General features: G+C 35.3%; 1 pseudogene; it reads right to left on the minus strand.

Moving 5' to 3' along the window:
• Window positions 1-25973, minus strand: part of LOC143656575 (general transcription factor 3C polypeptide 6 pseudogene) — a 36116-nt pseudogene that overhangs the window by 1631 nt on the left and 8512 nt on the right.

The following is a 25973-nucleotide window of genomic DNA, read 5'->3' on the forward strand; positions in this document are numbered from 1 at the left end:
TGATCACTGTCTCCTATTTGTTTCATTTGTTCATATTCCTGTCTTCTCTTTTTCTTCTCATGTTTAGATTGAGTAATTTTTTCCTCTGTATTTTCTTCACTATTGGATTAATTTAAAACTTTCTTGATTTTTAGAAGATTTTCTAGGATTTAAAACATGCATTTTTAACTAATTACAGCATCCCTTCAAATGATATTATACTGCTTCAAATATACTATAAGAAGCTTACAATATAGGCACTCAAATTTTTCACTATTGTTGTCAAACATTTTACTTTTAGGAATGTTCTAAACCCACAGTACATTGTTACCATTTTAATCGTGATAGAAAAAAATTGTCTTGACGTTACTTGCATTTTAATTAATTTCTGTGATCTTCGTTTTTCACATATGCAAATTTCTAGCCGGAGTTGTGCTCGGTTACTGCAGATTCTTCCAATGTCCCTCCTCTGCTTCAGTCTTTACCCCTCTCTGTGCACCTGCATCTCAGAGGGGAACCTCTCCGTATTTCTCCGTGCTTCTCTCTGAGGAGTGAACTGCAGTCGCTGGTATCCGATGCCAGCCTAATGTTTGGTGACGGAATGTTCTCCACTGACTTGGTTCACTCTCCTTTTAAGCAGCACTTGTACTGCTGGCCTTGGGAGGGACACTTTCTCACTGATCAATCTGTTTGAATCATCTGAAAAGACTTTTAATGCTATTGGCCCAGGACAATTTCCTCTCCCTCACCCAGGCATAGAAGTTATTTTTTTTCTTTTTCCTTTCCACAGCTCCAGTTGGCCTTCATCTTTGCCTTGTGGTTGACCAGGTTTGATGAGCTTTCCCAGGCAGCTTAATGCCCCTGTCCGATGGGGGGATGGGACCCGGTGGAGAACATCACATTGTCCAAAACGGATGGCCTCTCCCCTGCCTCTTGGTTTCCACCACTGAGGGAAGCTTTCACCAGTTTCTGGGGCACATCTAATTTTTTACATATGCTTTTATGGTTTGAATTCTGTTCCCCAAAAAGATATGCTCTAATTAATGTGATCTTATTTAGGAAGAGAGGCATTACGGATGGAACTAGGGAAATTATAGTGAAGTAATACTGGAGAACGATGGGTTCTTAATCCAGGATGTGTGGGGTCCTTATAAGAGAAGAGAGGAGACAGAGCCATGCACGGAGAGAGAAGATGGCCATGTGGTGATGGAGGCAGAGGATTGAGTTATGCCAAGGATTGCCAGCCCCCACCAGAAGCCGGGAGTGGGTATATGGAACAGATTTTTCCATATACATGGGACTTCTGACAACTTGATCTTTTAACTTCTAGCCTCCAGAGCTGTGAGACAAAATAATTTCTGTTGTTGTAAACCCCCCAGAGTGTGTGTGGTGCTAGGAAATTAAGATAAGTACGTACCCAGTGGTATTCAACATTCAAATGCCTGCATAGGTGCAAATCTCCCTTGTATTGGCAGTTCTTAGGGATTCTCTATACTTATGTTAGCCTACACCCAGCCTCCAGCAATTCATTACAATTTAACTGACTCCTTTTAATATTTTTTGCATGGTTCTTGGTATTCATTCCTCCTGTGCTCTTCCACATGTGAACCCGTGTTCTCTTCATCTTGTCTCTCCTCAAACATGTCTTCACTAGACCTCAGGCTACTGGATCTATTAACTCAGCTGTCTCATGGTGTCAAAAAATCTGTTACATTGTAGATTATTCAGCATTTTTGTTGAGGTTGCAGTGGAGTAAAAGTCTTTCTGGCATTGTATATCTTAAGTTGAATCGGAAAATACTTTTCAATTATTTTTAACATGTCTCCAGTCATGATGGGCATCCAATATGTCTAGCTTTTCTTTTGATTTTTTATCAAAAATGATGTATGCAACATATTGCTCAAAATTTTCAATTTTGGTTCCCACAAATTATTCCCTGGGTGGACATACTACCATTTCTTTAATGACTTAAAAAATATTTTTAACATATAAGTTGTCCTCAATTTATTTTATATTTTAAGTGGCACCGTAATGAAACTCTTCTGCATGAGCTGTTTTGAGTCACTGCCAGAATGCATGATAAAGTTAAAAGGGATAATGTCTAGGACTATAATACGTGCCATTGTTAATGAAAACTGTACTTCAAGTGCTGTGCACCATTGATAGAAGAAGTGTGGGAGGTTTTTTGAGAAACATAGTGTATCTATATGTTTGGCGTTATTCTTTGAATAATCAATACAATTAATCTAAAATATCCATATTTGTGCTCAAGTAATGCAAAACATAATTACCTATTAAGAATTTTCATATCCCCCTTCATTATCTTTATGCAAATGTAGTCACAGAGTACCTGCTTGTTATTATTGTTTTCAACATTCCCAGTTAAAAACGGGTAGATAAAAGAACTTAAATCGCTCTGTGCATTCAACCCCCCAATCGTCTAATCCATAAGGTCTTCTTATTGTGTCAGTGGCTCAGTATTTTGGTTCACGGTGGGACTGGCACATTGGAATAATTGAACTGCTTGCGGGGGAAGTCACAGACACAAGCTCCAGAGCCATCTCCCAGCCCTTGCCTACCCGCTGCTTTCTTTTCTATTCTGTACACATGTTTTCATCTGTTTCCATTCCACAACCCAAGGGAGATGTGAGTCTAATGAAAAGGATGGGCCAGACATTAAACCCAGAAACTGGGAGCAAGCAGCCCCAGATGGTTATCAGGGCAGGGAGTCTCAATGGCAGGCCCCAACCCCTGAGAAGGATAACTGCACCACACTTGGAAGGACAGGGTCTCTCCCCTCCAGTGCCAAGTGGGACACGCGGAGCAGCCATCCACTGACACTGATCCCAGCAAGTAACCTTCTGAGGTCACACTGGGATCTCCTCCCCTTACTCCACTGGAAGTAAGTAATAAAGTGGTCATTTCCTGAAAGTTTCTTTTGTGCCTGAGCCTCGGTTCCCACAACACACTCCACAATCTGCTCTAGGGGACTATTTTTCCTGCCTTTAGGAGAAGATGAAAGAATTGATTAATTTGAAAATAATACAAGAAAACTAATGATTAATTGCTGCTGCTGGTAGTTTAGTATATATGTTGTTATATGATTCTGACGAGGGCTGGGTAGATTACTAACAATAGTGCACTCATCTATGGATTTTACAGCTCCCATTTTATTTAATCCTAAAAACAACCCAATTAGATACTGTTGTTGTGCCCACCTTTCACAAGAGATGATGGAGCCACAGAAATTATGCTGCACTACTTTGCCCAAGCTCACAGAGTTAATAAGGCGCTGAGTCCGTACAATATGGATTAGAATCTAAAACCCAAACTCTTGACAACTAATGATTAACAGAAAAGATGGAACTTTTTAACTCTTAATTCCAATATATTTTAAATGAAAAATAAGATTCCTATATATGTGCTCACTTCTTTTTTATTCAGTTTGGTTCAGTGGCATTAGTACATTCATAATGTTGTAAAAGACCCACTTCTATCTAGTTCCAAGATATTTCCACCATGCCAAAGTAAAGCCCCTCGTCCATTGAGTAGTTTATCCCTATTTGCTCCTTATCCCAACTCATGGAAACCACTAATCTGCTTTCTGTCGCTGTGGGGTTAGCTATCCTAGATATTAAACGTAAATGGAATCATGCACTATGTGACCTGTTGTGTCTGGCTTCTTTTGTTCAGCACGTTTTGAGGCTCATCCACATTGTTACATGCATCAGTACTTCATTCCATTTTATGGCTGAATAATAGTCCATTGTATGCATATAGCACAATTTGTTTATCCATTCATCAGTTGGTGAACATTTGAGCTATTTCCACCTTTTGGCCATTCTGAATGGTGCTGCTATAAACAAACATGCACATGTATTTGTTCAATTGCCAGTTTTCCATTCCTTTGGGTAGATCCTAGGCATAGAATTGTGGGTCACATGGTAATTCTATGTTTAACATTTTTGTGGAACCACCAACTCTTTTCCAAATGGTTGAAACATACATGGTCACTAGCAATGTTCAAGGATGCTAATTTTTTCCACTTCCTTCATAACAGTTATTTTGTATATTTTTAATGGTTTACTATATCTATCCCTTTTAGCTATTTGTATATTTTCTTTGAAGAAATGTCTATTCAAGTCCTTTGCATATTTTCAAAATTGAGTTGTTTGTCCTTGTGTTGTTGACTTGTAAGAGTATATTCTGGAAGATGATTTACAAAAATTTTCTCCCATTCTTTAAGCTGCTTTTTCACTTTATTGATGCTGTCTTCATTAAAAAATTTTTAATTTAATGAAATCCAATTTATCTTACTTTTGTGGTCATGTTTTGGTTTCATATCAAAGAATCTATTGCCAAATCCAAGATCATGAAGATTTACTTTCATATTATATTAAGAATTTTATAGCTTTAGTTCTTATATTTAGATCACTGATCCATTTTGAGTTAATTTTTTTGTGTAATTATTGCATGGTAGGCCAATTTCTTTATTTTGCATTAGATATCTAATTATCCCAGCACCACTGAATGATTTGTTCTTTCCCCTTTGAGTGATTTCAGCGCCTTTGTCAAAAAAACAATGGCCTTAGATGTATGGGTTTATTTCTGTTCTCCAATTTTCTCCATTTGTATATATTACTTTCCTTATACCAGTACCACACTGTTTTGAGGTACTAGTAACTTTAGTTAAAAGCGACGTCTGTTCTTCTTTTTCAAAATCATTTTGGCGATTTGTAAATCCTAGTAATTCCCTATGTTTTCAAGGAAATGACTTTCCATTTCTGGAAAAAAATGTCTGTTGGAATTTTTATAGGCCTTGCATTGAATCTATTGATCACTTACAGTACTATTACCATTTTAACCATATGAAGTCTTCTAATCCATTAACACAGGCTGTCTTTCTTTTTATTTAGATCTTCTTTAATTTCTTTCAGCTATGTTTTATAGTTTCAGTGTACAAGTTTTTCACCGATTTAGCTAAATTTATTCAAAAGTGTTTTCTTCTTTTGGATGCTATTGCAACAGGAATTTTTTTCTTAATTTCCTTTGCAGATTATTTATTACTGTATAGAACATTATATAGAAACATAACTGATCTTTGTGAATTGATCTGGAACACAGCCATTCCCCTGTTTTGTTTTGTTTTTAATGTAATATCTACATTTATGAACAGTGAAAAAGAGATTGATTCAAGGTAAATGTTACAAAATACAAAGGATACCTCAACTGTCTGGCTAGCTCACTATTTTAGGCATCGTCTCAGCTAGCATAGAGTTCTTTCTCGTTTTGACCTTTTCTCCCTCTACCGCTAACAAATTTTCAACTTAAAAATTAAAACAAACAAGAATAATTAAAATCTAACTCTTTAAGCAATAGTTATGGAAAACACATTATAAGTTATTTGCTTTCAAGTCCTAGGTATTTTAAAACTTTAAAACTTTTATCAATTAAATTAGGAAACCAACAGACTTGGGTGTTAGCCTTTAAAACTGGTTAAAGTCATCAATGTACATTTGTCTAATTCCAAACAAACTGGCTCTGAAGATACTCTGGGAGTTTTTAACTTTAAATAGCACATTGTAAATCACTAATGTGCTCTTTTTTTCCTCCTTTTATTGGACACAACTTAATACCATGACATTCCTGCAGATAAGCATAGGACTGTCCCTGTCCAGGTGTAGGATAACTCTCTTTCATACACAATCAAAATTTACATTCCATTATAAATGTTTTTATTTAAATGACATCTGAAAACCATATTTGTCTCCAGAAACATTAATAATGAAGATATGGTCATTTGTCAGCAATCTGAAGCAAAAACTTGCATCTGGAATTAAATGAAAAAATTAATTATGTGAAACATTTAACCAAAAAAAATCTTAGACTCAGTGCAATTAATGGTCATATCATAAGATTTAAGTCCTAATATTATAGGTGGTTGGAATTCACCTCTGCAATTAGCTGCTATAGCTTCCCTAACAGAGTACATAAATAAGCCTAATAGAGCCCTATTTGTTTAGTCATGAAGGTAATGTTTTCCCATTCCAAATAAGAGTGCAATAAACATAGGGCATGAAAGAAAGAAGTAAAGGAATTAGCTGAACTTATACACTTAAAGCAAATCAAATCTTGATTTGTTTTTTTTTATCAGAGTCTGGATAGTGATATTTGTTGCATAGCATTTTCCTTTCTTTATTTTAATGAAAGAATCCAGCCCATGTGCCATACTTGCAAAGCAGAGAGATGGAAGTAAAGAAGCAAATGTTTGAGATATATGGCTTATGATATTTGCTTCATGTTTCAGGGCAAATGCAAAAGTTCTAAATACTCTTCATCTCAATTAGACTTTTAATAGGCTAAAGAATGGATTCTTTAGACAATTGCCTTTTGTTCATAAAATTTATTTATCCATGCTTATCTTATTTGTGATACTGTGATTCCCTTTTATTCAACACTTTTCAAAGAACACATAAAAACTACACTTTTGTGAAGATAGATTGTATACTAAATGTTTGACTATTTTTTTAGTTTACATGGCATTCTTATATAAAAACTTTTTAAAATACATGTTTCCTAAACTAATATTCTGTTTGATGATTTAACAAAGACTAGCACTGTGGAAATCTTTTGACTTCCATGTCAGGTTTCACATATACAACTACTGAAGATAATTTTGGCAAATTTAAGTCTTTGAGGACAAAAAACAATAATTTCTTTTCTTAGTTACATTTTGAAAGCTGTATTTAAATATAGCAATGAACATATAAAAGTGACTCTTTTATTGTCAAAGTTAGAGATTAAAAAAGAACAAAAATATATGCCTGGAGTGTGATGCAAAATATGCCCACTGTTAACAGTGACCCAATATTCTCCTGGATTTCTTTCTACCTGAAATTGTACTTCTCAAAATCTTTGTGAATTCTTCCTACTCTCTTTAACCTCTTAAAATCAGGGTGGCCTGGGGCTCAGTCTTTTATCCTCTGTTTGATCAAGTTCCACCAGCTCTCTTGATGAACTAAATCATATTGCATTAGTTAAGGTCCTCCAGAGAAACAGAACAGACAGGATATATATGTATGTAAATATTATGCAATTTATCTAACTAATGTGACTATGGGGATTGGCAAGTACGAATTCCACAGGATCGGCAAATCCCATATTTGTGAGCTCCAATAAAAGTTTCAATGAATTTTCCAGGAGAATCTGACTGGATGGAGTAAAGAGAGAAGTTCTTCTCTCTGACTGCTAAAATCACTGGTTCCTCCTCTAAAGCCTCCAGCTAATTAGATGAGACTTCTTTCATTGCTGAAGGCAACCTCCTTTGTTAATTGTCGATGTAATAAGCCATAAATGAAGATTTAAACAGACTGAAGATTTAAATCCCCAAAATACCCTCACGGTAAAAATCAGGCCAGTGCTTGGTGACTGAACTACTGGACACCAACACCTAACCATACTGACACATGGGCTTAACCAGCATTGTTATCATCATGTGAAATGGCATCTATAGGGCAGTTCATTATTCCTATTTATTTCTGTTGTATGTTCTGTTCCCAAACTCAGGTCACATAAATCCAAGAGCTTATAAGACACCCCTCACTGAAAGTTAAGTGGATGTGCTGGTTTGAAAGGATGTATGTCCCCTAAAAAAGCCACATTTTAATCAAAATCCCATTTCGTAAAGGTAGAATAATCCCTATTCAATACTGGATCTTTGAAACTGTAATCAGATGATCTCCCTGGAGATGAGATTTGATCAAGAGTGGTTGTTAAGCTGACCTAGGTGACAACATGTCTCCACCCATTTGGGTGGGTCTTGATTAGTTTCTGGAGTCCTATAAAAGAGGAAACATTTTGGAGAATGAAAGATTCAGAGAGAGCAGAGCAGAATGACATAGCCATGAGAAGCAGACTCCACCAGCCAGTGACCTTTGGAGATGAAGAAGGAAAATGCCTCCCGGGGAGCTTCATGAAACAGGAAGCCAGGAGAGAAAGCTAGCTGATGACACCACGTTCACCATGTGCCCTTCTAGCCAAGAGAGAAACCCTGACTGTGTTCGCCATGTGCCTTCTCACTTGAGAGAGAAACCCTGAAGTTTATCAGCCTTCTTGAGCCAAGGTATCTTTCCCTGGATGCCTTAGATTGGACATTTCTGTAGACTTGTTCTAATTGGGACATTTTCTCAGCCTTAGAACTTTAAACTAGCAACCTATTAAATTCCCCTTTTTAAAAGCCATTCTGTTTGTGGTATATTGCATTCCGGCAGCTAGCAGACAAGAACAGGAGATCATTTAGACTCACTGTACACTGAACTGAACTCCTGGTCTTCCTGACCAAACCTTCTCTGGAAACATCCATCACCTCATTTGACAATACTTGCATTCTTCCAATTTTGAAGGATGAAAAAAGTGGAATTCTTCCTGATTTCTTTTGTCCTTTCATACCCTGTATGTAGTCCATTAGGAAATTAGCTGGCTGTGTCTTGGAAATACTATAATGCAGAAAGGGGTATGGCCTCCCTGCCTCTCCCGCCACCTCTGCTCTTCTGGGCCATTACCATTACCACCTGAATTACTGAAATAGCTTCCTAAAATATCCCCTGCTTTTGGCCTTCCCTAGATTCTCCATACAGCAACTAGAGTGACTCTTTCAAATGAAGGTCAAGTTATCTCATGCCTCAGTTCAAAATACTGCAATCCTTTCCTTCATCCTAAAAGCCAAATTTCTGACAAAGGCCTGCAGTGCACCCGATTACCCTCACACTTCATTTCTTTCTACTCTTCTTCTTACTCACTGTGCTTCATAAAAATTGGCTTCCTTATTGTCTTCTCTGTAAGAAGCTGGGCATGCTTCTACCTTAGGGGAGTTGGCACTGGCTTTCTTTCCACTGGTTGGCTCTTCACTTAGTTACTTTCCTGTCTAACTCTCTAACTTTCCTGTTTCCTCACTCACATTTCATCTCCTCAATGAGGCCTATCCTGACCACCCTATCAAAAACAGCAGCCCTCTTCCTCTCCAGTGTCCCCATTCTCCAGGCCATACTCTACTCTTTCCTTTTTCTACAGCACTTATTTATGAAATAAATTGTCCATGTAGCTTTATATCATATTATTATTTTTAATGTTTTCATCCTTACACTGAAATGTAAACTGTACAAGAACAAGGATAAAATTTCTGTTCTGTTCCCTGTTATCTCCTGGATACCTACTTGGGTGCTTGGCTTATTAGTTGCTTAATAAGTGTGATGTTTGCTACAGGTGTTTGTAAATAGTCTTCATCAGATTAAAGGACTTTTTGTTCATAGTTTGCTGAGTTTTTGTCTTTTATGCATTTATTGGTGCAATTATCTCATTCTTTCTTGTATTTTGTGAACATAAAAATACAGCCATGGCATTTCTAAAATGATTCTAGTATATTATTATTTTTAAATATAATGGCTTCAGTTTGCTAATGTTTTGCAGGTTTTGTTTGCATATAAGTTTATCAGAGAGATTGACCTACATTTTATTTTCATATGAAATCCTTGTCAGGGTTTTTTTTTTAACTTTTTTTATTGTATAATATAACATATGCAAAGCAAAGAAGTAAAAAAGCAATAGTTTTCAAAGCACTCTGCAACATGTAATTACAGGACAGATCCCAGAGTTTGTCATGGACTATCATATAATCCTCTCAGATTTTTCCTTCTAGATACTCCAGAATAAAGAGGCCAGAAACCTTAAATACTTTTTATCACCACAATCAACTTTTTTCTTTCTTTTTTGTGAAAAATGATATACATGCATAAAAGCAATATATTTCAAAGCACATCGCAACAATTAGTTGTAGAACAGATTTCAGAGTTTGATGTGGGTTACAATTCCACAATTTTAGTTTTTACTTCTAGTTGCTCTATGATATTGGAGACAAAAAGAGATATCAAGTTAATGGTTCGGTAATGATATTCATTTGTTATATTCTATCTTCTCTGTATGACTCCACCCTCACCTTTGATCTTTCCATCCCTCTCTTAAAGGGTGTTTGTATTCTGGCTATTCCAACTTTTTCATGTTGGAAGACTCTAAATCCTTTGTCAGGTTTTGGGATTAAGTTTATTCAAACCTGTAAAATCAATTGCAAGCTTATATTCTTTTTCTTGAAAATGTTGTTTGGCTTTGGAGTTGTTTTCTTTACATTTTAGAATCCATCAGTGAAGTCATGAGGACTCGGAGCTAAATTTGTTGGCCTGTTTTCAATGATGGATTAAATTTATATAGGAGATAGAAAGTTTTTTCCTATTAATTTATCAATTGTAGTTAAATTGTAAGTTTTATTGGCATGATACGGTTCATGATATCTTTACACTTTTTTCTAGCCTTATTTTTGGAAATCTGTGCCTTTGTTATATTGAATTCACCAAGAAGCTTTTATCAAAAGAGGATTAATAAATTCTATGTTAAAATAAAATGACTGGTGGCTCAGCAGGCAGAGTTCTCACCTGCCATGCCAGAGACCTGGGTTCGATTTCCAGTGCCTGCCACACCAAAAAAAAGAGAATGACTGGTTTATCATAGCAATAATATTGCATATGAACTTTTAATACAATGAATTGTCAACAGTCTTAACAGAATTTTTGTTAAAATCTCAGGCTAATATTCTTAGGAAAAGATTCCTTTCCTTTCCCTCAGTGACCAAAAATTTATTATCCCAGCCACTTATTAGTTTCCAAGGGCTGGGGATTAGGATGTCAAAATATCTTTTTGGGGGACACGATTCCAAACACAACACCACTTGCAGTACGGCACCCTAAGACTCAGCAAAGTGACAGTTAGACTGGAAGATAAATGAATGGAAAGAAACAGTGCAGACTCTCTTAGGGTGGGAGTGTGCCTGGCATATTAAAGAGACAGACAAGCATGATGTTGATTTTTGCAAGCAGATGAAAAGGATACCTTGCCCCCTAATTATCAGCAGGGCTTCCTTCTCAGAATGCAGACAGTTATCTTAAACACAAACCCAGCAAGAAATCAAGAAGAAATCCACAATGACTCTAAAGCATCTATCATGGGTCAATGCCTAATGCAGACACTCCCCTTCATGTTGTAAGAATAAGTGTGCAAGGAGAATAAAAGAGTATGGTCAGAAAGTTAGATAATTGCAATAATAATTTAGAGAATGTTGATGTTTTGGTGTAGGATCTCAAGTCATAGGACATGACTGTTAAACGGTGGCAAAATGGAATGTGAAAAAGAAAGACTATTGTAGTTGAGGAGGTCAAGAAAATTTGACAACGTCGTGTTCAAACAGACCATTTAATGGGTGCTAAACTTTAACCAGAATGATGACATTGCTGTGGGAGAAAGAAAGAGGGTAAACCAGGTGCCACCTAACTTCTGCGCCGTGCAGGAAGCTGTGATGAGAAAGCCTGTTGGATCCAGAGAACCAGAATTCCTGGTTCAAATCTTCACTCTGCTACTTAATGGTGATGTGAATTTTGTAAGCATGCATAACCTTTTAGTATCTGAGGGTTGTAGACTGAATTATGTTCTTAATCTGAATCCACATTATTGTGGCTGTGAAGCCATCTGCAAACAGGGCCTTTTGGAGATGTTATTTTTAGTTATAAGGTCGGCTGACTGAATCAAGATGCATCTTAATCCATACTCATGGGGGGCTTATAAAAAGAAGCCAGGAGCCAAAAGTCAGAGAAAGCCACAGAGGAGCCAGAAGTGGGAAGCCAGTTGAAAACCCAGAGAGTTGACACATGGCGAAAGGGATTGTCATGTGACAGGAAGCAGAGATGCCAACCAAGGGACCCCAAGGATTGTGGAAAGCCGGCACGAGAAGAGAGAAAGCATTAGGGAGGAAGCACGGGCTTGACAATGCCTGGATGATGGACTGAAAACATGAGCAATAAATTCTTGTCAAGTCAGCCAGTGTGTGGTATTTATTATACCAGTCTGGCAGACCAGGACACTGATTTTCTTCTTTTTTTAAAATAGAAGCCTGCTAGTATTATTGCTGGGACTAAATGACTAAAACATGCAAAGTGTTTTAAGCAGTGCCTGACCCATGTTGATGTTAAATAACTATTGACTCTTGTTTTTGTTGTTCTTGTGAACTGCAAATGATTGAGAGTAACTCTTGATTGAGATTAACTCTTGATGCTATTTTCAATGACTTGGAGAGAGGCAGTACAATATATTAGGATAAAGAGCTAAGAAACTTGTTTGATCTATTTTTCAACTTGATTTCTTCAGCTATGTAAGGAGCTGAGGTAGATGCTTTCTTCCAGTTCTAATATTCTGTTACTGCAAAACAAAGTTTATATCTCTAGGTAAAATAAAGAGGCTATATTAGAAAAATTAATTACTTATTATTCATGTTATGAATATACTAACGCAACATAACTGAAAGCAAAACACACACACTTTCATGAGCAAGTAGTTTTCAGAATCGCATAGGTAACTATTTCAATTGTCATATTAATTTTTACAGGAATAATTAATGACATAGTATTACAGTAAGTTGTAAAACTTTGGAGAAAATACAGTCTATTAATGCACTTACCACACATAAGAAAACCTGATTTTATAACCTAAATGTTAAGCATAGTCCTGAAGTGTGCCTTAAACAAGCCCAAATCTTTCATTATCAAATGAGGTGAAAGTATTAATATTTTCATAGCATTATTCTCCAAGCTATGCACTTAGCAACCATTGATCAATGAGATTCCCTTAGCTTTTTTATATACAATACTTAGACATTCATTTTTCAGTTTGTCTGTAAGATGAGCGTTATTGCCCTTAAACCATGCCTCTGGCTTGGATATTTAATGTTATTTTAAAATACAATCCTGGCAGTATTTTTATATCCTTGGAAAGTATTTTATCTATTCCTTTATTAAAGATTAATGAGTCAAAATTATATACACATTGTACACCACACATATGCATACATTTTTCAACGTGTAACTGTTAAATCTAAACAGTCTTAACAGGACATTTGATAAATATCTTTAAAGCATACCTAGAGAAAAAAATAATTTGTTATAAATTTATACTATTATCTGTGTGGTAAACCAGACTTTCAGTTTCTCTACAGCAGCGTTTCCCAAATTTTGTATATTATGGCACCCAGAGTAAATGAATAAAATTGTTTAAGCCTGGATTGAACTTCAACAATTCTACATATGGTTTAGTATGAAAAATTCATGTTATTTTCTGTATATAAAGTTTTCATAAGAAAATAAAATACAAAGCATATAAACTGGACACTCTATGTTTCATGAGCACAAATCTTTAAAATCTGATTTTAAACTTGTAATAGCTTTACTTAACGCTGATGCAGATTTTAAAATGTTTATGTCTTCAGATTTTTATTGGTAACTGACTACACAAAGGTCCGCGTAGGTTTATGATGAAAATTATAAACCAATTTTACCTCCATTCACAATTACATGCAAGGGGAAAAATTATATTTAGAGAATTCATTACTCTTCTTAGTCTTCCATTATAAAAGCAATGTTAAAACACTGAGATGATATGGTTAGACTGAATAATTTCATATCAAGTATTTTAAAATAATGAGGGTGCTGTGATTTATACAACAGAAATCAATAGAAATGCAATTATAGAGTAGTGCCTCTGCATAATCCCCCTTCTGTTCCCCTCCACCCTACCCTTGGCCCCCACTCCACACCAGGTGGACGCACAGACCATGCACCCTGTTTCTGAGGACCTGGAATATTTTCTCCAGCAGCAACATATGCCTGCTGCTCATGATGACCCAGGAACCTCTGCAGCTGGCTGATGAGGTAGAAATCTGGTTCATAGAGCTTCTTTGGACACGCAGCAGAGCAGTAGATACTGATTGTTCTTGTACTTGCTGCCAACATGTAATATATAGAGTATTCTGCTTGAGCCTCCCTCTGAGATACTCCTGATGAGGTCAGAAGAAATTGGTTGAGGTCCTAGAGACGTCTGAAGAGAGGCAACCCTGTAATATATAATGGCATCCTAGTGGAAGCTTGGATTCTAGTGTAGATATTTACTTACATCCTTTCCATTGGAAGTCAACCATGGAACATAACTTCAATACAATAAATGTTGAGTGTAGTGACACTCTATCAGTACAGCATTTGTTTTTGAGCTGTTTTTTTTGACACTTAAAATAGAATATTCTTAAAATACAAAATGTTCCTATTCTGCATACCCTCAATATTCAACAAATACTGACTTCTTATCCATCTCGCACATGCTAGGAATCACGCTAGGCAATGGGGTTAGAATTGTAAGCAAAACACTCACGACAGTGATGCATTTACAAAATAATTTTCTATGGTTTATTTATACTATGTGGTCATTATATGATATAAAACTAACAGTCCTACAAACTAAACAGACTCTTAGTCTTATTGGATGGCAGTAGGACTGACTAAATTAAATAGCACAGGCACTGCTCATTGAGCTGATATTTGACCTGATGTTAGCCACAACACAGATATTTTCAGTGTCATGCAGGAACAAGTGTACCTTTAATTTTTATTTGGTTAAACCTTTATATGGGGGATTTTAGGAGTATTGCACATGTACACTCATACACACACAACTGCTTCTTCCTAATCACAACTCCATTACCCATCCTGAGAAGAAAACAGTTGCTAAGCCTGGAAAGTAGCACAGAGAGGACTTAAAAGGTGTTCCTTTACAAAAGACTATTGAGTATTATACTCCTGAAGGAGTATTGAGTATTCCTTCAATACTCTTCTGTCAGCAAGTCCACTTTTTTTTGCTCCCTATAGATGAGAAGGAACCAAATAAGTTTGCCAATAAATTTCATTGCAGAGGCTCAGGAAGCACTAGGGAGCAGAACATTTTCCTTTTGTATTTGGGTAGAAAACTAACAACCAACTTGTTTTATGGTTTCCCTAGAGAAGTTCAAGCTGGTGAGCCTACCGCCACCCTTAGGGTCACCTCCAGTCAAGACACCCTAAATTCTGGTCTCAAATAAATAAAACAAAACAAAATGCAACATAATGGATGGTCTTTCATACCTAGAGACAAAAATAAACAATAAAATCAAAAGAGGTCCCACAAAAATAGAAGTACTGAATGTGACAAAAATCAAATTATATCAAAATAAAAAAATAGAACAATATTTAAGGATATTCAAAAGTATTTACTGTAATTAAGCAGAAAAAAAACCAATCTGACACTGAAATGTAAAAAAAAATGTAGAACTGAAGAAAAAGGTGACCACTGAAATACAAAATAGTGGTCTTGAACATCAAATTAAAAGTAGCTTTTCTTTAGAGGTTCATAAGGGAAGAAGAAATTTAAAAATGGAAAATGTTTTATCAGATTAAAGAGTTCCATTCACATTCTAGTTTAAGAATTTTATTATTCATTTTTATCTTGTGTGAATATTGAATTTTGTTGAATTTTTCTTCACCAATTGAGAAGTTTATAAACATTTTTTATACATAAAGATGGTGAATAACATTAACAGATTTTCTAAAATTGTGATAATTTCTATTATCCATACATGGTTGTCTTTGCTTTTTATCACTTTATTGTAAATTATTCTGGACAACTCACAGCACTTTTTTTCTAACAAAATTATTCAATATGTATTTTGGAGGGCAATTTACACCACTTAAGATGATGACTTTTATATCTAATTTTGTTTCTTTCATCAATCATTTCATGTATAATAAATTTCCCTTTTTTTCTTATTTTTGCTACTTTTAGTTCATCTAGTATTTTCTCTTTTAATTTGAGTGTTCTGCTGTACTTTTATTTTCTGTGGATGTTTGTCTTGCAATCTTGGCATTCATAATAAAAATATATTTCTTCTTTATTAGGTGACAACAAGGTATCAACTATTTATTTCACCTCTAATCCTTGTCTCTCTACTCTTTTCACCTTACCTCCATTAACATACACTCTCTAGGATAAAAATCAATAGATTTTCTACAAAACCAAAAGAAAATAATTAGAAAATTTACTAATTATAATATTTAAAATAGCAATAAATATGGTAAGATAGAAGGAATAATCCTATTAAAAACATGTAGATTTTAAAACTTTCTGTGAAGACTGGTCATCAAGACATTACAGTATTGTAGAAAGGATACATGCAATGACCAATGGAACTGAATAAAGAGCACAGAAATAGACTAAACCATATAGGGTCAATTGAGTATTTTCAAGGTACAACAGTTGTGTAATGTAGAAAGAATAGTTTTTTTAAACAAATAATGCTGCAACAACTGGCCATTCACGGGCAAATAAATGACTATTGACCCTGAACTGGTACCAGGGTCCATTATTCACTTGAAATGAATTATAGACCAAAATATAAAGTGTAAAATGATTAAATTTCTAGAAGAAAATATGAGGGAATATTTTTGCAAATGAGACAAAGATTTCATAGAGCACAAAAAGAAAAAAAAATCATAGAAGAAAAAATATCTATTGAACTTCATTAGCATGTAAATTTTGTAGTCAAAGGTAATAAAATGAAAATACAAGCCAGAGATCGAGAAAAAAAAATTTGCAGAAAACATATCAGATAAAGGAGTAGTATCCAGAATATATAAGAACTCAGAGAAATCAGTAAGAAAGCTCAATTAGAAAAAAGTGGGCAAAAGGTTTGAATAGATACTTTACCAAAGAAGACATATGAAATGCTAATAAACATATGAAAATATACTCAATATAATTAATCATTAGAATGCAAATTAAAACCACAATGGGATACCGTGACATACCTAGTATAATGGCAAAGAAAAAAACTGACACTATCAAGTGATAATGAATATGTGGAGCCATTGGAACTTATACAGTTATGCTGAGGATGCAATATCATTGACCACTATGGAAAACATTTTGGAAGTTTCTTATATAGTTATAAATACACTTATCATACAATGTAGCATATCCATTCCTGCATCCTTACTCCCAAAGTAATGAAAACATTTATCCATACATAGACCTCTGTGTGAATGTTTATAGTATGCTGCATTTCTAATTAACAAAAATTGACAACAAATGCATATCCATCAATTCATAAATGGCTAAACAAAGAGAAGTGCATTCATAAAATGGAATACTGTTTGGAAAAGAACAGTGGAAAAGAACAAATTACTAATATATGACATGAATGTATCTCAAATGCCTTATGCTGAGTGACAGAAGTCAGACAAAAAATGTTATTCCATTTATATGATATTAAGGACAAGGGAAAATTTTAGGGACAAAAACTCTCATTGGTTTCCAGGGGCTGGATATAGGGTAGGAAGTTTTCTGCATGGAGCATGAGGAAGGTCACTGGTGTGATAGGAACGCTGTATGTCTTGATTCTGGTAATGGGTACATGACCATATGAGTTTTTCACAACTCAGAAATGCCCACTAAAAAGAATGGTGTACTACATGTCATTTTCTCCACAATGAACGTGATATTTTTAAAGTCCTTTATGGACAAAATATCAAAACAATTAAAAAATAATATAATATCTGAATAAGTTGATGTGGGTACCACAGAGATCAGTCACTATTCTCCAAATTATTCCATGATTGGATTTCAATTCCAGTAAAAGTCCAAAATGATTTTTACATAAAACTTAACAAATTAGCATTAGCATAAAATGGGTATAAAACAGGCAAAGACCAACACAAACTTAAAGATGAATAATCTGGAATTTGTGGGGGTGTGGATCAGTCACCCACAAGATATTAAAGAGTTATTATAAAGCTATAGCTAAATGAAAAACTGTGGAATTTATACATTCTCCACTCACAAGGAGGAAAAGAAGAGTTAAAAAGAAAATACAAAGACAAGATACAGATTTGTGCATACAGGGAAGGCTGCGACATACAAGGTGGCCTTGTAAATCAAAGAGGCAAAAGTAGAGTTTGCAGTAAATGTTGCTGGGATATGTGTTAAGCTCATACAAAAAATAAAATTGGATCCCTCACGCTTTACTCAAAATAATACTTCAAGTGGATATAAACTCTTAATGGATATATACAATATTAAAGCTTTAAAAAAAATGTAGGAAAATATTTTTGAAAACCAGGATAAGAACTTACTTCTAAGATGTTTAAACTAGAAAGCATATGGTAAAAGACTGAGAAAGAATAACAAAATTTTAAATGTCAGCAAAGATAAAAATTAGTAGAAAATCGACATACAAGAAGTTATTTGCAATCAATTTAATATCTAGAATTGTAAAGAATTTACCATCAATTTAATATCTAGAATATGTAAAGAATAACTAAAAATGGATATGCAAAAGACCAACATCGCAATAGAAAAATGGACAAAGGATGTGGAGAAACAATAAACAGAAAACGCTCAACTTCCCTAGTTACCAAGGAAATGCAAATAGTCCCAGATTTTTATACATTAAATTGACAATAATTTAAGTCCCACAAAATAAAATTTTGGCAAGTTGTGGAACAATAAGAACATTTAAACAATGCCTCCAATAAGTGTAAATTTGCATAATACATTAGGAGAGCAATTGTAAATTTAATAATAAAAGAAATATTTATATGCCCCATGACCCAAAAATTCTTATCAGGAATGTAGTCTGAATAAAATTTTGAACACATGCTCAAGGAAACAGAAATATTCATTGTAACATTATTTATAATAGCAAAAACTTTTTATTTTTTTATTATTTATTTATTTATTTATTATTTTTTTTTTATTGAGTTTCACAGGTCTGCAGCCAGAGAAGAAAAATTTTTTTGCCTTAGAACAGACCATGCCTGTAACAGGCTTTGATGGAATTTTGTACCGGCTTTAACTTTGTACTGCATTTCTATTGCTACTGAAGTGTTTTAAGGTTTTTGTGATATTGTGATGGAGTGAATATATTTTGTATAAGGAAAACACATGCCTTTTGGTGGGGGGTCCAGAGGGTGGAATGTACCAATCTGAAAATATTATGTGCCCCAGAAAAGCCATGTTTAATCATGATCCAGTCTTCTGAAGGCAGCTCTTTTAACTCCTAATTCAGTAGTGTAGGTTGGAAACTTGATTAGATTATCTCCACAGAGATGTGGCTCAATCAATTGTGGGACCTTTTGATTAGATGGAGATGTGACTCCACCCATTGAAGGTGGGTCTCTCTTTTTTTATTAAATAAAAAAAATAAAAAATAAAAAAATTAACAAACAAAACATTTAGAAATCATCCCATTCTACATATATAATCAGTAATTCTTAATATCATCACATAGTTGCATATTCATCATTTCTTAGTACATTTGCATCGATTTAGAAAAAGAAATAAAAAGACAACGGAAGAAGAAATAAAATGATAATAGAGAAAAAAAAAAACTATACGTACCATACCCCTTACCCCTCGCTTTCATTTACCACTATTTCAAACTGAATTTATTTTAACATTTGTTTCCCCTATTATTTATTTTTATTCCATATGTTCTACTCTTCTGTTGATATAGTAGCTAAAAGGAGCATCAGACATAAGGTTTTCACATTCACAGAGTCTCATTGTGAAAGCTATATCATTGTTCAATCATCATCAAGAAACATGGCTACTGGAACACAGCTCTACATTTTCAGGCAATTCCCTCCAGCCTCTCCACTACATCTTGAACAACAAGGTGATATCTACTTAATGCGTAAGAATAACCTCCAGGATAACCTCTCGACTCTGTTTGGAATCTCTCAGCCATTGACACTTTGCCTCATTTTACTCTTCCCCCTTTTGGTCGAGAAGGTTCTCTCAGCCTGTTGATGTTAATTCTCAGCTCATTCTAGGGTTTTTCTCGGTCCTTTGATGCTGAGTCTCAGCTCATTCCAGGATCTTTGTCCCATATTGCCAGGAAGGTCCACACCCCTGGGAGTCATGTCCCACACAGAGAGGGGGAGGGTGGTGAGACTGCTCATCATATTGGCTGGAGAGAGAGGCCACATCTGAGCAACAAAAGAGGCTCTCTTGGGGGTGACTCTTAGGCTTAAATTTTAAGTAGACTTGACCTATCTTTTGTGGGGTTAAGTTTCATGTGAACAAACCCCAAGACTGGGGGCTCAGCCTATAGCTTTGGTTGTCCACACTGCTTGTGAGAATATCAAGAATTCAACTTGGGGAAGTTGAATTTCTCCCCACTCTCACCATTCCCCGAAGGGGGCTTGCAAATACTTTTCTAGTCACTGATCAAATCATTCTGGGATTCATCGGGGGATCACTCTGGACAAACCAACAAAATCTCATGTGCTACCTGAGATTCCAAGTACTTATGACATTCAATCAAACTCTCTACATGAGTTATATTAGGAAATGCTCTAGTCAAAATCTAAATTTTGTAACAAATAAACATTTTTTGCTTTAGTCTCACACATAAGGTGACATTTTAAAGTATTAGTTATCATCTATTTTCAGCACCCTGCAATAATGACAATCCTTTGTTCTTCCTCATGCAAAAACATTTTTAAAATTTGTACATTGTACATTTCACTATTGTTATACACTCTAGGCATTCCTAGATTATACCATCTTGATCTTTAACATCTATCTTTCTTTCTGATTTCATTTATGTCCCCAGCCCTCCTCCCTCTATCCTTCTCACATGCAGCTTCATTCAGTGTTTTAACATAATTATATTACAGTTAGGTAGTATTGTGCTGTCCATTTCTGAGTTTTTGTATCCAGTCCTGTTGCACAGTCCGTATCCCTTCAGCTCCAATTACCCACTATCTTACCCTATTTCTATCTCCTCATGGTCTCTGTTACCAGTGACATATTCCAAGTTTATTCACTGATGTCGATTCATATCAGTGAGACCATACAGTATTTGTCCTTTAGTTTTTGGCTAGTCTCACTCAGCATAATGCTCTCTAGGTCCACTGTAGGGAGATATCTTATGAATCTTATAATTGGAGGCAGGTTTATGGACCTTACACCTAAAGCAAGAGCACTGAAGAAAGAAAGAAAGAAATGGGAGCTCCACAAAATTAAACACTTTTGTGCATCAAAGAACTTCATCAAGAAAGTAGAAAGACAGCCTACACAATGGGAGACAATATTTGGAAACGACATATCAGATAAAGGTCTAGTATCCAGAATTTATAAAGAGATTGTTCAACTCAACAACAAAAAGACAGCCAACCCAATTACAAAATGGGAAAAAGACTTGAACAGACACTTCTCAGAAGAGGAAATACAAATGGCCAAAAGGCACATGAAGAGATGCTCAATGTCCCTGGTCATTAGAGAAATGCAAATTAAAACCACAATGAGATATCATCTCACACCCACCAGAATGGCCAGTATCAACAAAACAGAAAATGATAAGTGCTGGAGAGGATGTGGAGAAAGAGGCACACTTATCCATATGCAAAAGAATGAAAGAGGACCCGTATCTCACACCCTATACAAAAGTTAACTCAAAATGGATCAAAGATCTAAACATTAGGTCTAAGACCATAAAACAGTTAGAGGAAAATGCAAAAACTTTTTAAACAATAAAATGTACCTTGTAAAATCATGATATTTCCATATAATAGAATACGAAGCTGGGTTAAAATGAATAAACTAGAGCTACATGCACCAGCATGGAGAAATCTGAAAAGCATAATTCTGGGGGTAAAAAAACATGTTATTATAGGCTACCATTCACATGACATTGTCAGGTTAATCCAGAAGCCCTGGTACATGGACACATATTAAGAAATTCAGCATGAACTAGAACCATGTTCCATTCCTTTGGCCTAGTAAACTCAAAATCTTTTTTTTTCTACATATTCCTCAGGTTCAGAGTGAATTGACTTAGCAAAATCTCAGTTTTCCCCCTTGTGAGTGAGTATCTTGCAGCTGGCCCCTGGGACATGCTGGGACCTGACTCCTGTCATCGATGTAGAGGTGATTGTGGGTTGAAGTCGACAGGAATGAAGGATGCTGCATTGTTTTTCAAGGTTATTGACTTAGGCTTGGTTGTTGCATCGTCTTCCAGCAATCCAAGACAAGCCAACGAAGGGCTGGTGAGAATTAGCGAATTGCCACTAATGGTAATTCTGGGGAGTCTTGAAATTCACAGTTCCTGGTATCATATGAATTCTTCCAGATGTTATGACTTCAGTTCTGTGGGTATCAATATTTTCCATTTCTTAATCATTTTACATATAAGGATACAGAAGAAGCTGAAAATTAAACTTCATAGGTTGAAAACACAAGCTCTTCTTCTGATTTTAGTTCTAATGCCTCTGAAAGGAGACATGAGTTTTATTTGAGGCAATAAAAACTTCATGGTTCTATGACCATGTGAAGGTTATAAATGAAAATCCTTAGCCTAGAATTTTCCTCATATAACTTTTCCAATGATGGTAGCCGTGTGAATACTTCTGCGATGACCAATCTCAGCAACATGATATGGCTTAGCACAAAATTGAGAAGAGATGCACATAATCAGTGTTCATCAACTGAAGCAAACAGGCTCCACATATCACTGAGTGTGTCCCAGAATCAGACTGCTCAACCAGCAAGATGAGATAGCTGCTTCATTTGCACATGGTCAAGGATGTAAAGATTCAGGAAGGTGCTGCCAAAGCCACAAACTGTGAAATCTCACTGCCCCTACCCTGAAGCATGCCAGCAGAATTCTTGCCTTGTGCCCAGCTTCCCCCCGCCACCTCAGCCCGTCAATTGCACATGAGTCAGGGAAATGTAGTGTCAGCTGCTTAGCACCTTCATCAGGAGAAATTATGCTTGAAATCTGTTGGAACGCATGTAGAGCTAACCAGTTTACATGCCACACACTAGTAATGGGCACTTAGATGGTTTCACATAAGGCTTTGTCAGTGAAGAAAATAAATATTATGTGTGCTAATCTTACTGCGTGTAGATATGCGCACATTAAAAAGTACTAAGGAATAGACATTGAGTTTTTAACAGAGGTTAACTGGCTAGAAGGAGGGTCAAAATGGAGAGAAGAGGTGAGACATTTACAAAATAATAGGAAAGAAAAGAAGTACTAAATTCATCAGAAAATGTGCTACTGTACATATCTATTTATGTGCTTCAAGAATTGGGAAATATCGAGTTAGAGATCAACTCACTTGTAGAGATGGTAATGAAAAAATAAATGAGAGATAAAGGCAGAATGTGGGTAATATTTATAATATAATTCCATTTTTGGAAAAAGAACAAACAGAACTCCCACATTTGCATATATGGATTTAATATATATACGATCAAAGAGAAGAGCATGAAAGAGCACACTGTGAACTTTTATTATTAGTCGAAGTTGAATATTTTACTTTTACTCCAACAATATATTTAATTTTTTAACTTTAAATGGTTAAATACAGATGATTTGAATTTCAAAAGATCCCTTGTGATGATTTGTTGAACTACATAAATGAAATGGATTTATAGTTCCTTCAAATTTAATATTGCTTGACTATTTAGCAAATAGAGTTTTGATGATATATGCATCTTTTCAAGAGTGAATCTTGTTTCAGCCACCATACCGTGAGAACAAGATGTAAAGAGTAAGAAAACTAGAATACATTATATCAAGGGAATCTTGATTAGGAAGTGAATGAACATTTTTGGGGGTAAAATAGGTCAGCAGCTTCTATTGATATACATGAAATATTCTTAGCAAAAGACACAACTGGCAGATAATAAAGATTGTTGTATAGAAAGGAACAGTGACACAGGCAATCTTTTTTTTTAATTATTATCTGTCACATTACCTTACACCTTTACTCTATTCAATGTTATAAGCATTGATGGGGATGTTTTATTCAAGGGTGTGATCCTGCTGAGATTTTTGAATAAAAGAAATCATTGAAATGCTTATAACCAAAAAACTATCAGATCCCATTTTCCACTACTTAGAGGAGATTCGGTTGTAACAAGGAAGTCAATCATATTTTTATCTGCCTTTTCTTGCATGGTATGGGCAAGATATCAATTTCTTCCCTGCCCTGTCCTCTTCCCTTTTAACATTCTGAGGAAAGGTTATATTATATTGAATATATTATCTCAACGGGAAAACTGATGTGTTCTTTGGCTATAAGACATGCCATTCCCAACTCTGGCATTGACAATGATTTTTCTAGTTTTATAATCTCAAAGGTGAAAGGTAAGCCCGATTTATAAGAAACACTAGAAATTTTAGATTGATGGGTCATATGTCATTCCCTGGTTTAATCAAAGTCATACAGAGACTGTTTATATATTTAGTCATATATGTTTTAATTTAAAGTCACACATATGTGTATATATGGTCATATATATAAAGTCATTTGTGGAGGTAAATATGCAATGATAACAAAAAGAACTGACAGCCATAATAATGACAAGCATAAGTACCGTAACAGATTGAGGTTGGGAATAAAGAAGACAAGCGTATGTCTTATAAATTTGGGGAAAATATATAGGCACACCATAGCTTTTTTTCCCAGCAAATAATGGAAATGGTGCAATCTTAATAGAAGGCACTTCTCTAAAATTTTTCAAGGCAGAAACGAAAGTGTCATTTGTGACAGCTTAGGTTGCTTGGAAGCTACTGTGAATTTCCAAAGAAGTAAGTTTGAAAAGCACTATCTTGGTAGTTACACTTGTCAGGTTGGAAATGTCTGTTTATGTATGACAAATCTCAACAGTGGGAGAAAGTAGATTATGAGGGCTTTAGTTTGGCTTGGTTTGGTTTTTAATATGGTTAATGTTTTGTATTTTCTCATCCCTTTCTGGGTTCTTATAATCTTATTTATTTAAAGTATACATTTTCAATATATATATGAACTTGGAATCTCTCCTATTTCTTAGTTAAATTGAATATATATGTAGACATTAGTAGATAGATAGAAAGATAGATAGATGATAGCTACAGACAGCTGCTCAAATATAGATAATTAATTATTCCACTCTCCTGTGTTTTAGCAAATTAAAGATAGGCTTGTAGCAGATTTACTGAGAAAAATGAAAGCAATTCAAACTAAGAAAGTACTTTTCTCTAATATTAGAAGTTACCCCCAATGCATATGCTGATTTAGTAGGTTTAGCGGCTCTCATTCTTGGAAACTATAAAGAAAGTTTGAATTATCTCCTGTCAGTGATGTGGGAGATAGAGTTCCCACATTGAATGGAAAAGATTAGAACAAATAAACTCTAAATTCCACCACTGTGTCAAATCCTATGATTAAATTTCTATTCAAATTATATTATCATAATTCAAAATCTCTTATAATCCCCACAGGTCTAAGTTATGTGGGAAAGACATTCAATGCAGAGTATTATACAGAGAACCAGGGTTTTAGACTACAGCCAAGGATGCTGGGATCCTTGCCTTGATTTCCCTCAGTCAACAAGTCTATGTCTGTAGGCAAGTTTTGCCAGTATTCTGAAACATAGTTTAATGCATACACAAAAAACACACATAATATGTGCATATATTTGTTCTCATTGGCTAGCTGTCAGAATGCAATATACCAAAAATGGAGGGGCTTTTAAAAGGGAGAATTTATTAGTTTTGCAAGTTCTAAGGCTGTGAAAATATCCCAATTAAAGCAAGTCTATAAAATGTCCAAAATAAGGCACCACTCCAGGCTTCTTGTTTCATGAAGCTCCCCCAGGGGCATTTCATGGCCAAAGGTCTCTAGCCACATGGGCTCTCATGTCTCTCGTCGATGTTGCACTGTCCTGCGGCTCTATCAAAATGCTTCCTCTTTTAAAAATATTTCAGTAAACTAATCAAGACGCACCTGGAATGGGTGGAGTCACATCTCCATCTAAACAGAAGTGAGTACCCACAACTGGGTGAGTGAATCTAATCAAATTTTCCATCTATAGTGCTGGAAAGGATTTTTGAAAAATGGCTGCCTCCACATTATGGATTAGGATTAGAACATGGCTTTTCTAGGGTACATAATCCTTTCAAACCAGCACAACATGCATATACAAATTCTGGGCAGTCCAGGCCGATTCGAATTTCATGGTGTGAGGGCTAGATAGGGAAACCCCGAACT

Source organism: Tamandua tetradactyla, chromosome 14, assembly GCF_023851605.1.
Source record: "Tamandua tetradactyla isolate mTamTet1 chromosome 14, mTamTet1.pri, whole genome shotgun sequence".
NCBI lineage: Eukaryota > Metazoa > Chordata > Mammalia > Pilosa > Myrmecophagidae > Tamandua > Tamandua tetradactyla.